Source organism: Gopherus evgoodei, chromosome 1 (genome assembly GCF_007399415.2).
Source record: "Gopherus evgoodei ecotype Sinaloan lineage chromosome 1, rGopEvg1_v1.p, whole genome shotgun sequence".
Lineage (NCBI taxonomy): Eukaryota > Metazoa > Chordata > Testudines > Testudinidae > Gopherus > Gopherus evgoodei.
In genome coordinates, this window is record NC_044322.1 from 253,242,116 (window position 1) to 253,258,392 (window position 16,277).

The following is a 16,277-nucleotide window of genomic DNA, read 5'->3' on the forward strand; positions in this document are numbered from 1 at the left end:
CGGATGGAGGAAGTCTGCACGTCTCCTGGGAAGCGGTAGCATGTCCCTCCAGCTCCTAGGTGGAGAGGTGGCCAGGAGGTTCTACGTGCTGCTCCTGCCCACAGGCGCTGGCCCCGCACCTCCAATTGGCCTTGGTTCCCAGCCAATGGGAGCTGCAGAGCTGGTGCTCGGGGTGGTGCCTACAGGTGGGGGCAGTACGCGGAGCCCCCCTGGCCACCCCTCTGCCTAGGAGCTGGAGGAATATGCCTGCCACTTCCCAGAAGCTGTACAGAACCTGCTGACCCCCACTGCGGCCAACCAGACTTTTAGCGGCCCAGTCAGCTGTGCTGACAGGAGCCACCAGGGTCCCTTTTCAAACGGTTATTCCAGTAGAAAACTGTATGCCTGGCAATCCGAGAGGGTATCCTCGTGCACTGTTTCAGTGTCAGTATTATTTTATTTGTGTATTAATTAGAGATGGATTAACAGGTTGGATTCAAAGACCATTGAACCAATGAGAATCTTTCCATTAATTTTAGATGGCTTTGGATCAGGCTCTAAAACTGATACCTCCCTTGAATTCAAACTCCTGGATCCAAACTCACCTCTATGGTTTAGGTTCCAAATTCATATCAGGAGGAGACTGGTTTTCTGGTTTGGATCTGAATGTGGCCAAACTCTCCCAAGAATATTTTAGCATAAAACAAGGAATCTCATGTCATCAGTTTAGAGTGCATGAAGTTTTATGGAAATACCTCCTGAGATTTTGACCCCCACCAATTGTGAACCCAAATTGCCCACCTAAATCTAATCTGGCTCCACCTATAAACTCCACCTCTTTGGAAGAAATTCTTATCCCAGTCGTCAGCATGTAAACATTGCCTCAAATTGCACCTAGCTATTTGTGCACTTTCATCTCGCTGTGAAGCATAAGGTACTGGCCACTGGCAGAGGCAGGTAACCTTGCAAGCTGGTTTGATCTGCTATAGGAAATCCTATGTTCTTTTGCACTAGCCCTCTTAAAAACATAATAGACCTCTCACACAGCATGGGAGTCAAGAGCTCTTCCAAACTCTTAGACAGATGGCACAGAATCAGAATTCTCACACACAAACCAGGCCGTTCGCCCTCCCATTTCAACACCCTGCTTCAGAGGGAACATACATTCCATAGTGGAAAGGACCACACCGTAGACATTGAGTTCTGGGATCTCTTTACCAGGTTTATTTATATAGCCCTGCGTTGCCATGGCGAAGAACATTATTATGTAAAGGAAACTCTCTCTGTAAACCTCTTACTCAATGGCAACAGAATGCCAAAACATGAACTTTTTTTATATTGTTAATTCTCCTCCTGCTGTGCTAACTTCCACCTAGCATCCTGCTCAAGGGCTCAAGCCTGCCTGTAAGACATTTATGGCAAAGTTCTTCCTAGGGATGAAACTAATCAGATTCCACATAAATTAAGCTAAAACCTATAGCATTCACTAGATAACTGTTTCCTTTTGATAGGTGTTTTATCCATTCCATAGAAGTGATATAATTCTCTATTAAACTCCATAGGGTGATTCAAAAAAACCATAATAAAATTATCACTTTCAACTAAATTCCATTGGAATTTTCCATCTGAAGAGGAAGAGGATCTCTTATTGTGTGATTCCAGGCCAGTAGGTGCCAAACAGATTCACAGGGCCAGAAGAGACCATTATGATCATCTTCCTATTGACTGTATATCTCAGGCCAGAGAATGTCACACACTGCCTCCCACATCAACCCAGTACAAGAGTATTAGGATTAAAACCTTGCAGAGGCACAGCCAGCCTCACTTACTGGCTCTCACAGAGGACATTTACAGCCTCACCTGAGACTTCATCCAAAAGCTGCTTCTGATCTTTATGGAAAAGTCCAATAGAATTTACCAAGATCATGATCAACTGTCTATACAATTCTAGAGCAGGGATATAATTCCTTAAAGCATTCTATAGGTTGGTTCCAGAAAGTCTATAGAAAGGCAGTCATTCTCTTTTAAATTCTATGGGTTTGTGAAAGTAGAATGAATTATATTGTGAAAATAGAAAGGATTAAAGAAATATTGTCTGTATCTTTAAGCAAAGATGTTGGAATGTTGCAACCAGGTGTCAGGAATACAGACATTAACATAGAACAATTGCACCGTTTAAGGGCAATTGGTGAAGCATTAGCCTTAGATCGATAACAGTTAGTAAGGAAATAGGATATGCATGCTGTGCCCCAGGTGAATTTTACTGTTTTGGTATCTTTGTCCCTTTGTCTAATTCCCGCTCTTTTATCTGTATAAATAAGACTGTTTGAGCCTTGCATGGGCCTCACATATTCTGAATGTTATTGGCAGAGCGCTGTGCTAATAAAACAGAGTGGTCTGACAAATTGTGAGTCCTGATTCTAACTTTGACAATTTGGAGGTTCCACCGAGATGGCAACCGTCTTCACTGGGGCTGTGTGATTCCTGACTGTTTTTGTAGGATGACCGTGGCAGCCGGCACCTGGGCGTTTGGCCCAAGCGGTCCCCCACTAGAGCGGAAAGGCGCACAGCCACAGTGAGGTCTACGCCATCGAACTTGTTGGTTCCCACTCTGTTCTGGTAGGGATCCTGGGATCTGACATCAGGAATCTGGTCAGGTAATTATTTCTGTGTTTTGTCCGGACTGAGGACTGTCCTGTCTCTGTGTCTATCTGTCCTCTTGTGGAGTGTTTGAGTCTGGGTGCCGTCTCTGTCTGGGGATCAGCCGACCAAGGGGTTCCTGTCCCCGCGGTCTCAGTGAGTGAAATCTGCACAATTGCAGCCGCACCACACCTTGGGTAAAACCCTTAGTGTGAAAGCAAGGGCAATTGAGGCAGTAGCCTGTGGGCTCCTTTTGTGTGTTGCAGCAGGCATCGCTCTGATGAACCTGAATTTCCTTCTTGTGTGATTGGTGTGTGAAAGTCCTCCTGTACTGGTAACCAGACGTCTAAGTCGGGACAGTTCCCTAAATGAATGCCGGCTCATTTTATGTATTTAGGATGGGTCCAGACTCCTGTAAAAAGGGTCCAGACTCCTGTAAATTTCTGGGAAAATGGTCTAGGCTAACTCAGGGGGATCCCAAAACTCAGTGGCCACTGTTAAAATCTTGGAACAAAGACTGAGTGGACGTCTTAAAAGACAAACTCGGCCAACCTAAAACTAAATTGGCTAAAGGAGAGGTTAATTGTTTCATGCAGTGGTGGGAAGAGGCAAATCATAGGTGGACAAAATCAAAATTGGCCTCTCTCACTTATTCAAATAATAAGTTAAAAGCTTTACTAAAAGCCTCCTCTCCCACCACTAGACCGAGCGCTCCCCTTTACCCCGTTCTCCAAACCCTGAATCGATCCAAACACCTTCATACTCCCATCTCATTGTAAAAAGGACAAAAAAAGTCCCTTGTTCTGTTCCCCTTTGTCTGCCTCAGAAACTGATTCTTTATAGTGTCCCACTACCAATTCAGCAAGGCTGGGGGCGGGGGGCGCTCCTCAACTAGCCCCCACCCTTCCTGGTCCCTTTCCTTGAACATTTCTTTCAAAATTGTGAAATGACCACAATATCACTCACAAATGGTTAAAAAAAAAAAAAAAAGCAGGATCAGGCCCAGACAAGCAGGCAAGCAACAGATAAAGAAACAGGTTGAAAGCCCTAAGGGAATAGTGTCAGGAGTAAGAAAAGTAGTAAGTGCAGGCATGAACCCCTAGAACAATACTTAAAAATGGTGAAATCTGAGGTGATAAAGGTGTCATTTTGGGACATAAACAAGTGATTTAAGGAAAGAGTAAAAGTTAACTCTATAGAGGCTGGAGAGAATTAAGCAGTTAAATTTTGTGGAAAATGTTAAAAAGGACCATGTTAAAGAGAGAGAATTCTTGGTTTCTTTGCAGCCATTCTGAAGGGAAAATGGGCCCTTTTCCAGAAGAGTGCCTGTAAATAATCCATATATATATACAGCTATGCAAAAACAAAGCAGTGTAAAAAAAAATGTTAAGGAAAAGAAAATGTGTATGTATCTATTTGTCTGTGAAAATATGTAAAGTTCTAAGAATCTAAACCAACACATCTGGTTTGTAAAACTACTGTTTTGTAGGTGTAAGATAAATTGATTTTGTTTTTGTTTTTAATGCCACTAAAAATTCATTTGACTCTTTAATTCAAAGTTTCAAAACTGACAGACCTTTTTGCAAGACACAGGTAATTAGTATTGTTTGGCTTTGGGATTTAGCATTTAACCCTTAAGGGGTAACTTGATTCTTTACAAAAATTAAAATGTTTTTAAATAAAGACCAAGTCATGGCTGCAATAGGGCAGTCAGAATCAGGAGAATAGGTAGAGATTCTGGAGTCTGTTTGTTTGGTTTGTTTTTTTTGTAACAATAGCAGATAAGAGCTGTAATGACAGAATAAGAAATTAACAGTGACCCTCTGAAGCAACAGCAGAGGTGAGGTGCACAAAACAAAAAGAAGCAATGTTAAAAACACTGAGCCTTAAAATGACTCTGTGTAATCAGACTGTCACTTTAATAAAAGTACATGAAAACTCTGTAAAAACAAAACAAACAGTTATACCTTATGTAAAAATTAATATGACTAATGTTTTTGAAAAGTTATAGTATAGAAAGAATGTGCATTTTCCGTAGGATATGTGCAGCGTATATTGTAGAAAGGGATGTAAAAAAAAATAAAATGCAAATGAAACATGCTGCTGAATTAAAATCCTATTAGGGCTCCAAAAAGAGCAGCAATAGGCTGTGTTTTCTTTTTCAGATCCCTGTGTGTTAAGACAGAGTCTCTGAGCTCCGCTGATGGCTTTGAATCCAAAAGCCTAGCCTGTGTTGATGCAAATTACCTAACTGATAAAGAAAGGTGAGAACTGCCAGCACAAACGAAGCTGCAAATAAAGAACATACCTGGTATGGTATAACAAGATACCTTTAATAGATTTGATGCTAATGTTACTGTTAATATTAAACATTAAAATAACTTTAATGTTAGTGAGTACCCCTGTAACAACTTGTAGTGTGTATGATTTTTGGAAAAATCCTTTAAAGTAATATGGTAATGATGCTTCTCAGCTATTACCTGTGAATAAACTTAAATCTTAACACAGCAGGAAAAACATTACAAACTTGGTCTGCTATATAAGAGGCAAAACTTGAGGTACACCACCTCATGAATTTAATAACTAAACAGTGGAATAATTTTTGCATAACCCTTAAAATGTAGAAGCCATTAAAACCTGGCCTGCCTATTTTAAAAAAAAAAAAAAAAAACACAGGAAAATATGGGGTAATTCCTCTGTTTTGCCTGCAGTCAGGAAGGGTATTTGTAAAAGAATGGAATCTTTAAGCAATAATCAATGCCACCCCAAAAGGGGTAGAAAACTGTTCTTTTTGTCTTTCAGATAATCCAAAGTACTGTATAATGGACTATGTGTACGTGTTAATTCTTGGGGAAAAGTGTTTAAAAAGTGTTAGCAACCCACCAGAAGACAAATGTAAATATAATATAAGTACTGTGTTTACCAATAATCACATTTACTATTTGCCACAACAACAACAACAACAAAAGAGTCTCAGCTTACTGTAAGCACTGATTTAGCTGAGTTCTCTATCAATCTTGGCATTGAATGGCAAACAGTTACCAATCATCTGTTAAAAGGTAAAAAGGTAACATAGTTCCTAAAATAAAATAAAATAAAATAAAAACAAAAATGTGGAAAACTGGACTATTCATATTATACACGCAAATGGGGACATGTTAAGAATTGCCACTGCAGAAAAGCATAACAGCTTACCATTAATATAACATATTTTCTGGATGGTCTCTCACAACTACTGGCATACTAATGTTACTACCCCTAATTGTTTTTGGTTTTAAATTGTATGTGTTTAATTGAAATGTTTAAAATGTGCTGGTGGATAAAACAAATGTATGTAAAGCTAAAGCCACAGGCCCAAATCACCTCCCAGTATTTTCTATTACGTGGACTAAATAAGAAGTGACACTGGCGATTAATAATCTTAGTGTCAAAAGGGGGATATGTAGGAGCAGGATTTTATAATGTCCCATAAGAACTAAAGTATAATTTGATTTCATCCTGCTAGCCATTTTTTTTAAATAGCAGAAAGAACTGACCCCCTGGGACTATAAGATTCTGTTTTCCCATATGCATTACAAATTGGGCCCTCTCTAACTCTTTGTTTTAAGATTTAGGTAGTAAGAGACAGGATTCTCTATTGTGTCTGTGTTAAGTAAATTAGAGAAACATTGAAGGCCTGGGTCTCAATGTAAATTGTCTTAGTTATCAATTGTAAAACTTAGCAAGGTTTAATTTGCAATGCTTTTTTTTGTTCTATATAAAATACTACTGTTTGTATTCTCAATCTGTTTGTGTGAATGAGGAATGTATGCATCAGGAAAAGACAAGGTGTGAAGGCCATTGTTACAGCCAGAGTCAAGGGACAGCTGTTAAACTGTCTGGCATCTCAGAGTGGATACATGCTTCGCAGTGTAAGAATGCACCACCCCCAGTGAACCAATCACCACCTCAGGACCACGCAGAGTCAATTTTTTTGACTCCAGAAGAAAGACGTAGAGGAACAGCCTGCAATAACTTACAATCTACGCTCTCGTAAGGGTTGCCAGAAGCAGATGACTACATAAAGCAAGGCCCAAGAAGAAGCAGTAGTGAGCTTAGCGCCTGCTGCCTGGTGGACATAAAACTGTGACTGCAGTTCCCTCAGTTGAGGTTGTCAGAACCAGAAGGGCCCTGCCTCCAACATGCGCCTCTGGTGGTGCCTGTTCTTCAGCTGCTGGTATCTTAAGGTCTGGGGAGTCCACAATGACAATTCTTTTATCCAGCAGCAAGTGTGGATAGCTCAGACCCTTATTATTTCTAAATGCTGGGTCTGCAGCCACATCCCAGCCCACTCTCAAACTGGTGTTCCTGTCCTGGCTATCCCACTCAATTCCCCAGACCTCACTGGAGGACCTTGTCCGTTTAACACAATATGGAACAGTCATGACACCTGGAAGAGGCTATTGGCAGTTCCTTTATCCCACTTGGGGGAGCAATACACCAGGCAAAAAAAAAAAAAAAAAAGGCTCCTAAGTAGTTAAATAATGGCAAATAAAACCAGAGAAAGTTTAAGAGCCCTGGCCAAAGAAACAGGGGCGATCAGACAGGTGGCCCTCCAGAACCGTCAGGCATTGGACATAGTGCTGGTGGCCAAAGGAGGGACCTGTGCTCTCACTGGAAAACAATGTTGTATGTTTATACAATACCAATGAGGTAATAGATCGCTATAGCCACTTAGAACAAATCGCATATCTTCCTCATGAAGAGCTGAGTTCTTTATGGAAGTGGCTAAGTAACCTGTTCAATTTCTCTGGCATAGGAAACTGGTTGTTTCAGGGAGCCCTAACTATCCTGTTCGGAATCTTAGTGATTTTTGTATGCTTTCAGTTAATCTCCTGTTGTATCCAGAATTGTGTCACCCAGATGGCTGCCCCAAAACAGAGTGCTAATATGATGATTTTGAATATCACTGATGAACAAAGAGATAAGGAACGGTTAATTTGTGGAACCCAGTAATTGTCGGTCATGGCGTGCGCTTGACCAAAAGGAGGGATTGTGAAAGTAGAATGAATTATATTGTGAAAATAGAAAGGATTAAAGAAATGTTGTCTGTATCTTTAAGCAAAGATGTTGGAATGTTGCAACCAGGTGTCAGGAATACAGACATTAACATAGAACAATTGCACCGTTTAAGGGCAATTGGTGAAGCATTAGCCTTAGATCGATAACAGTTAGTAAGGAAATAGGATATGCATGCTGTGCCCCAGGTGAATTTTACTGTTTTGGTATCTTTGTCCCTTTGTCTAATTCCCGCTCTTTTATCTGTATAAATAAGACTGTTTGAGCCTTGCATGGGCGCTCACATATTCTGAATGTTATTGGCAGAGCGCTGTGCTAATAAAACAGAGTGGTCTGACAAATTGTGAGTCCTGATTCTAACTTTGACAGGTTCTTACAGTAATTTCTAATGAACACAGTAATTTCTAATGAACCCTTTTGATTCTATCCCTGTTCAATTCCACATTACTTTTCCATAAGGGGAAGTTTATAAAACCTTACACAAATTAACCACCCTGTCAATATATCAATTTCTAATTACTTCTGCACAGGCTGAACTAACAAGAAGGCAGCTAGCTTATTTACTATCTTTTTCATGTGAATCCCATGGGACAAGTTGTTAACCATCTTTTCCCAAGTGCCAATCAGGTATGCACTCATGAAGCTCCAGGTACATTTAACTGGAAACGACAGAGCTTCAGATCTCAGTGCTGACTGCCCATAAATGTATGCTGTAACTGACATGTTACATATGTTATACAGCAATGAATTCTTGCACTACAACTCTTTCTGGGATGAAAGTGACTCCATAACTTTCTATCATCCATAAATAGTCCATTGTAGTTTACACAATGATTGCTTGCTAAATCCATTCATGTTCAGCGCACTGACACTCCTAAGGTACTGTGCAGATCCATTCACCACTGAAGGACAAACAGCATTTGTGAGAGTAAACTCATGTCAATGTGTTGGTAACTCTGAAACCCAACATTTACAATTAAAGGGTGGAAAACTGCCTAAGTAACTTAGGAGCAAAAATCCCATTGGAAAGCACTGGGACTTCTGCTCTGAAGTCCCACAGGAGCTTTTGAAAATCCCACCCTAAAATGGCAACACTGTGCTGATTGGTTTACCAGAAGCATCCAGCTACAGTAGCTCTCCCAAAATCCTAAACTACATGCCAGATCTTTTCAGGTTCCAGGTATCTTAACTGCTCTCTGCCCAGCTATCAAAATATCCAGCTTCACCCCTGACAACTTTCAGACACAGTTATCACTACAAGAATCTGCAGCATATTAAACACTGAAAATGTGGGGACAGTGTTAAATAAATTTCATTTACTATCAAAATTAATTCCACAAGAGTTACTGGGCTAAGTGTACTTGTTCTTAATGTATTAATGAAAACCTTTTATTTTTCATTTAAATGATGCTGCCACAGAATTTTCACAGTGCCAAGGGACCCAGGAATCTTGTTGTAGAATTTGGGCCCAGCTTGCTGTGGAGTACACAGGGTCTTGACTATTATATTGTGCAATATATACAGACTACATTACTACAGCCTACATACAATACCCAAAGTGGTGAAATTAGACTATCCCATTACCTGTGAACTTACACACAAAAAAAGTTCAAAATGTGGGTGCAATCCACTACTGTGTGCTAGAAAGTTAAGACATCGGCTGCTTATGTCAGGCCAGATGCCTTGCTGATGTAAACTGGAGTAAGCTCCTTGACTTCAATGGAACTATGCCAATTTAAATCAGTGCAAGATCTGGCCCATATTATGAAATGCATTCTGCACTGCTTCAAGGATTATTCAATGGGGCTCTCAGAAATAGATGGTAATTAGAGGTGTACACTACACATCTTATTTCCTCATTTCCCAGATTAGATGTGCTGGTTGACAGAGCTGTATCAGATATTTTCTAAGAATCAGTTTACTTCACAATTGTGACACAAGCCATTCTTGATTTCAACAGTATCTCCATTTTGGTGATGAATAGTGCTCCCAGCGCTGCATTATGTGAAAAAAGGTCTGTATAAGATCACCTAATATTTCGACAGCCTAAACGCAGCACAGGTCATGCGCAGTACATACATAATGGGCTAAATTCAGAGCTGGTGCGAACTGGTGCTACTCTGTAGACAGCAGTGGAGATGCACTGGTTCACCACTCCATTAGTTTAGTTGGTGACATTTAGCATATTGGTTTTCCGGTAGCACCCAAACTGTTGCTTCAGTGAAGACAGTATTTAAACATGGAAACATAGATATGTAGAGACAAAGATCAGTCATTTCCTCTTGATCCAGTGCCTCTAGTCACATGCTGGAATATGTGGTTCAAAGGAGTGAAACATTACAGAAACATTACAGGAGCGGATACTTGCAAGCAGGGGCGGCTCCAGTCACCAGCACGCCTGCGGGAGGTCCGCCGAAGCCGCGGGCGCACTGACACACTTAAGGCAGCCTGCCTGCCGTGCTTGGGGCGGCAAAATGCCTAGAGCCGTCCCTGCTTGCAAGGATGTCTTGAAGCAAAACTTGCTACAACAAGGATTCTCAAACTGGGGGTTGGGACCCCTCAGGGGGTCAGGAGGTTATTACACGGGGGGTCATGAGCTGTCAGCCTCCACCCTAAACCGCACTTTGCATCCAGCATTTATACTGGTGTTAAATATACAAAAAAGTATTTTTAATGTATAAGGGGTTCACACTCAGAGGTTTGCTGGGTGAAAGGGGTCACCAGTACAAAAGTTTGAGAACTACTGTGCTACAACAACTCGTGCTCACAGCCCCTAATATTCTAAGGCCACCCCCCTGGCTGCAGCATAGATGTAATTTGTAGCTTGTATTGGCATACCCATGCTAGCGCTCATCTAGCTAGCACAGCTAAATATAACTGTGAGGATGCGGTTGTGCAGGAGTCAGTGTGGGCTGCACACCTAGCCTCCCAGGTTTGCATTCGCATTGTTAGCCTGTGCTGGAGCCTGCACCTCCTTGCTATTTTTAGTGCGCTTCCTAGGTTAAAGCTGGCATGCACAGGTCTGCACGAGCTGCAAATGACCTCTGGTTTCAGTGTAACTATAGCCTAAGTTTGATGCAAAAGGATACTGGTTTGATGATACTGCTTTCACAGCAGTCAATGCAGAGTCAGTCACTTCAAAGCCAAAGTGATGGGCCTAGTATAAGAACCCATATAGAACAGAAAAGAAATAGAAACTCACTGTGGAATTTAAAAGGTGCTCTGTATCCAGCCATCTAATATACATTCATATAGCGGATCTCCTGCACTGGTCAAAAGTGAAGTGACAAAGTGCACATAACAGTATCACATTGCTAGATAAAGGTGTATTATAGAAGTCTGAGCACTGATGTGGGAGCCAGGTATTCTCAAGTTCCAATCCTAGCTCTGATACAGACTCCCACTTTGCCCCCTTCTACATACAGTTTCCCTTGTGTTAGGAATCTAGTTTTGAATGCAGGTTTTCAGCATAATCACATTGCAGAAAATGTTTTGAAGAGATACAAAATATTTCAAAACTGATCAGTACCTAGTCCTGAATGCTTTACAAGAGGTTTTGCCTTTACAAAAAACAAAAACAAAAAGCTTTGTCTTGTTCACACCTTCCAACATAACAGCATTTGCAGAAAAAACAGATTCCTAGTTAGGGCCTTAACCTCCCTGCAACTCTTTCACCATCTTTACAAGGGTGAGAGTAATACTTAATTACCTCCCTCCCTCCCAGGAGTGTTGAGGCTTAATTAACTTGTGTTTGCAAAACACTAAAGATGAAAAACACTCAGGGTATGTCTACATCTACAATTTTGCAGCGCTGGTTGTTACAGCTGTATTAGTACAGCTGTATAGGGCCAGCGCTGCAGAGTGGCCACACTTACAGCAACCAGCGCTGCAAGTGGTGTTAGATGTGGCCACACTGCAGCGCTGTTGGGCGGCTTCAAGGGGGGTTCAGGGAACGCGAGAGCAAACCGGGGAAGGAGACCAGCTTCCCCGCGGTTTGCTCTCGCATTTCCCGAACCCCCCTGCAAACTGCAGGGAAGGAGACCTGCTTGCTCGGGGTTCGGGGAACGCGAGAGCAAACCGCAGGGAAGGAGACCTGCTTGCACCGGGGTTCGGGGAACGCGAGAGCAAACCGGGGAAAGAGACCAGCTTCCCCGCGGTTTGCTCTCGCATTCCCCGAACCCCCCTGCAAACCGCAGGGAAGGAGACCTGCTTGCACGGGGGTTCGGGGAACGCGAGAGCAAACCGGGGAAGGAGACCAGCTTCACCGCGGTTTGCTCTCGCGTTCCACGAACCCCCCTGCAAACCGCAGGGAAGGAGACCTGCTTGCTCGGGAGTTCGGGGAACGCGAGAGCAAACCGGGGAAGGAGACCAGCTTGATTACCAGAGAGGCTTCCTCAGGTATGCTGGGATACCTGCTTATTCCACAGAGGTCAAGAAAAGCGCTGGTAAGTATCTGCACTTGATTACCAGCGCTAGATCCTCTACACCCGAGACAAAACGGGAGTACGGCCAGCGCTGCAAACAGGGAGTTGCAGCGCTGGTGATGCCCTGCAGATGTGTACACCTCCTAAGTTGCAACGCTGTAACCCCCTCACCAGCGCTGCAACTTTGTGATGTAGACAAGCCCTAAGAGCCTGATTTACAGTAGGTGCTGAGCATTCAAGGTTTCCACTGACTTGATTCGCAATTGTAAGTGGTCATCACTTTTGAAAAATCTGGCCCCAGGTTTTGTGATTCTCATTAATAAAAAGAATCAGAACTTGTCAGTGAAATAAACCATCAACTGCAACAAAAAACACGAACAGAGATGGGACAAAAAAGAATTTTCTCATCCTGGGATGTTTGCATTTCCTATCCATTGCAAGCACCAACATTTATAAATGAATCCGCACTGAATGTTATTTCAGTCTTTAACAACGCAGCATGGTCAGACATTGTAGCTTTCCAATTCTATGAATCTCAGCACAGCATCAAGGAAATGATGGCCACAGAGCTTTGGTGTGAAGTTAATGTACAGAGTTTGATCATATAGCTACTGTACAATGACTTTATAGAAAGATCCTATACAACTGAATACATATTGTGACAGACCCAGGCCAGTGGGGTACAGGAGTCTGGTAGAGAGCAAATATACTGGTCAGTGGCTGAGTAGTTTTCTGTTCCCTGAGTGACCAGAGCAGGGGCTGCACTATAGTAATCGCTAACCTGCTAGAACCAATTCAGGCAGACAAGCTGATTAGAACACCTGCAGCCAATCAAGGGAGGCTAATCAGGCACCTGGGTTTAAAAAGAAGCTCACTCCAACGGGGGGGGGGGCAAGAGACACAAGGAGGGGAGAAGGATAGTGATAGCTGCCGGAGGATGAAGGTGTACAAGTGTTATCAGACACCAGGAGGAAGGTCCTGTGGTGAGGATAAAGAAGGTGTTTGGAGAAGGCCATGGGGAAGTAGCCCAGGGAGTTGTAGCTGTCATGCAGCTATTACAGGAGGCACTATAGACAGCTGTAATCCACAGGGCCCTGGGCTGGAACCTGGAGTAGAGAGTGGGCCTGGGTTCCTCCCAACTCCTGATCAGACACAGGAGGAGTTGATCCAGACTGTGGGGAAGATCACTGAGGTGAGCAAATCTGCCAATAAGCGCATATCCACCAAGGTAGAGGAGGAACTTTGTCACAATATTAATAACTGTTACTGTCTTTTTTGGACCATCCTATAGAATTTCATAGAGAATTACATCTCCATTATAGAAATGTTAAAGGATAGTTATAAAAGACTGTAGCAAGGATCTAATTCTCTAACACATTCTATAGGTTTTCAGAGTAATTTCCGTAGAACGCTGTTACATTTCTGTAGAGCTCAACTGATTCTTTATTAAATTATATAGGACTTTTTTTTTAAGGGCAGCGTCTGTGATAATGATGCAGAAAGAGAAGTTTCTAAGTATAGATAAGTGCTCACTAACCAATGCCACAGAATGAAAGGAGAGACTCTCTAGGTACCACATAATCAAGTTATTAGCAAACTAGAAGGAGATCACAGAAGTACAAAAAATGTGGGTTTTCTCCTGTCTTCAGCGCAGTACAGCGGCTGGCTAGCCTCTCCCATCCCCTCCAGCACCCTCTCTCTGCTGGCTTCTCCTTATAGTTCTCTTAAACCTCCCTTCTTTACCCAGTTATTCCACAGCATTCTCTGACTCTCCCATTCTCCCCAGTTCTCAGTGGCTCTGTTCGCCTGCCTAGTTTACTGTGACCTCTCCATGCTATTCCCAGCTCTGTGGCTCCCACCGTGACTGCAAGGTCTCTGTAAAGCCCCCTCCCTCTTTGAGTCTCTCCTTAAGCATCTCTGTGAGCTCAGTCTCCTTTTTCTCTATCTCTCCATAAGTTCTGCATGAGTCTTCCAGAGACAAAAGGAAACTCAACATTACAGTATTGATAAAGTGATAGCCAGTCCCCTCGTTTCCCTTTCCTCACCTCTTCTCAGGCAGGAAAGTGATCTGCCTCTGGCAGGGATAACAACAGAAAGCCAGCCCTCCAAACCCAGCCATTACACTTTCACTCACCCCCAGCAGACCATTCTGGGGCATGCTGCAGGCTGCAAAACAGTCTTCCAGACAAGTTAGCACCTGAACAGGTGAAGAAGTGAACTAGGACTCATTGGCTGCCTCACAGCTCACACCAGCATCTCAGCTGACCAAAAACTGACAACAGGGGATCTGTTTTGGGATCAAGACACTACATTATCTCCTCTTAATGGCTGTGACTTGCTGCGAAAACACAATCCGTCTTTTTTGCCACTTGCCCCAACCCTGGCAAGAACACCGGGCGTCCTGGACTACCTGTTGTAAAATTCATCCCTCACATGTAGGCAGGGCTGGCTCTAGCTTTTTTTGCCACCCCAAGCAACAAAAAACCCCTCCAAGAGCGCAACTGTTGAAGGAAAAAAAACAAACAAAAAACCCAATCTGGAATGACACCCCTAGAATTGTGCTGCCCCAAGCATGTGCTTGGTTGGCTGGCATCTAGAGCCAGTCCTACATATGGGGAAGGAGGTGGGACAAGAGGTCACTGTGCAGCTAGGGTTAAATAGAGCTATCAGGACCCTGCAGATACTTGTACTCCCCTGTCTTTCTGCATCCATCTGTTGTCTCGTCTTGTACTCAGACTGTAAGCCCCTTGGGGTAGGGACCATCTTTGTGTTCTGTGCTTGCACAGTGCCTAATGCAGGGGGGCCCGACCCATGAATAAGGGGTGCTACAGCAATAGAGTGAAAGCAGAATGAATTAGATTGTGAAAGTAGAATGGATTAAAGATATGTTGCATGTTCCTTTAAGCAGGAATGAGGAATGCTGAAATAAAGTTGTCAGGAAGAGAAACATTAAGGTATGGAACAATGGGTCCACTTAAGCTAATGGTGAGACATTAGCAGGAGAGTTAATAAGGAAATAAGATGGGTGTCTAGCCCCAGGTAAACTTATCAGTTCTGTTCCCTTTGTTATCTTGTTAAGTTCACACCTTTTTTATCTGTATAAATAAAGTAGTTTAAGACTGGCATGGCACTCACACATTATCTGGGTGTATTAGCAGAGCGCTTTGCTAATAAAACAGAGTGGTCTGACAAATTGTGAGTCCTGAATCTGACTGACAATTTGGAGGTTCTACTGAGACAGCAACCGACTTCACTGGGGCCATGTGATTTCTGATTGTTTTTGCAGGATGACCGTGGCAGCTGGCACCTGGGCATTTGGCCTCAGCGGTTTTCTAGCATAAGGGAAGGGTGCATGACCACAGTGAAATCTATGCCATCGAACCTGTTGGTTCCCACTCTGTTCTGGTAGGGATCCCGGGATCTGACATCAGGAATCTGGTCAGGTAATTTCTGTGTTTTGTCTGGACTGAGGACTGTCCTGTCTCTGTGTCTATCCATCCTCCCTGTGGAGTGTTTGAGTCTGGGTGCCGTCTCCGTCCGGGGATCGGCCGACCAAGGGGTTCCTGTCCCCGTGGTCTGAGTGAGTGAAATCTGCACAATGATAGCCACACCCTTGGTGTGAAAGCGAGGGCGATTGAGGCAGTAGCCTGTGGGCTCCTTTTGTGTGTTGCACCGGGCATCACTCTGACAAACCCGAATTTCCTTCTTGTGCGACTGGTGTGTGTAAAGTCCTCCTGTATGGTAAATAGATGTCTAAGTCGGGACAGTTCCCTAAAGGAATGCTGGCTCATTTTATGCATTTTAGGAAGGGTCCGGACTCCTGTAAATTTCTGGAAAAATAAGTCTAGGCTAACTCAGGGGAACCCCAAAACTCAGTGGCTACTGTTAGGCTCTTGGGACAAAGACCGAGTGGACGTCTTAAAAGACAAACTCGGCCAACCTAAAACTAAATTAGCAAAAGGAGAGGTTGATGGTTTCATGCAGTGGTGGGAAGAGGCAAATTGCAGGTGGACAGAATCAAAATTCGCCTTTCTCAAAGATTCAAATGATAAGTTAAAAGCTTTATTGGAAGCCTCCTCTCCCACCACCAAACTGAGTGCTCCCCTTTACCCCGTTCTCTGAGAAGACTCGGATCGATTCCAACCCCTTATCCCCTTTCAAAACCTCTACCGGTCC

The 16,277-nt window shown here is 43.1% G+C and overlaps 1 protein-coding gene and 1 long non-coding RNA gene across 3 annotated transcripts in view; both read right to left on the reverse strand.

Annotated features, from left to right (window-relative positions):
* Positions 1-16,277, reverse strand: part of B4GALNT3 (beta-1,4-N-acetyl-galactosaminyltransferase 3) — a 150,258-nt gene that overhangs the window by 100,988 nt on the left and 32,993 nt on the right. The gene's annotated exons all lie outside the window — the stretch shown is intronic.
* On the reverse strand, positions 2,739-15,806 carry LOC115640365. The gene is made up of 3 exons (XR_003997877.1): positions 15,711-15,806; positions 9,882-9,886; positions 2,739-2,771 (listed from the first exon to the last, which is right to left on the reverse strand). It is a non-coding gene; the product is annotated as an uncharacterized LOC115640365 (long non-coding RNA).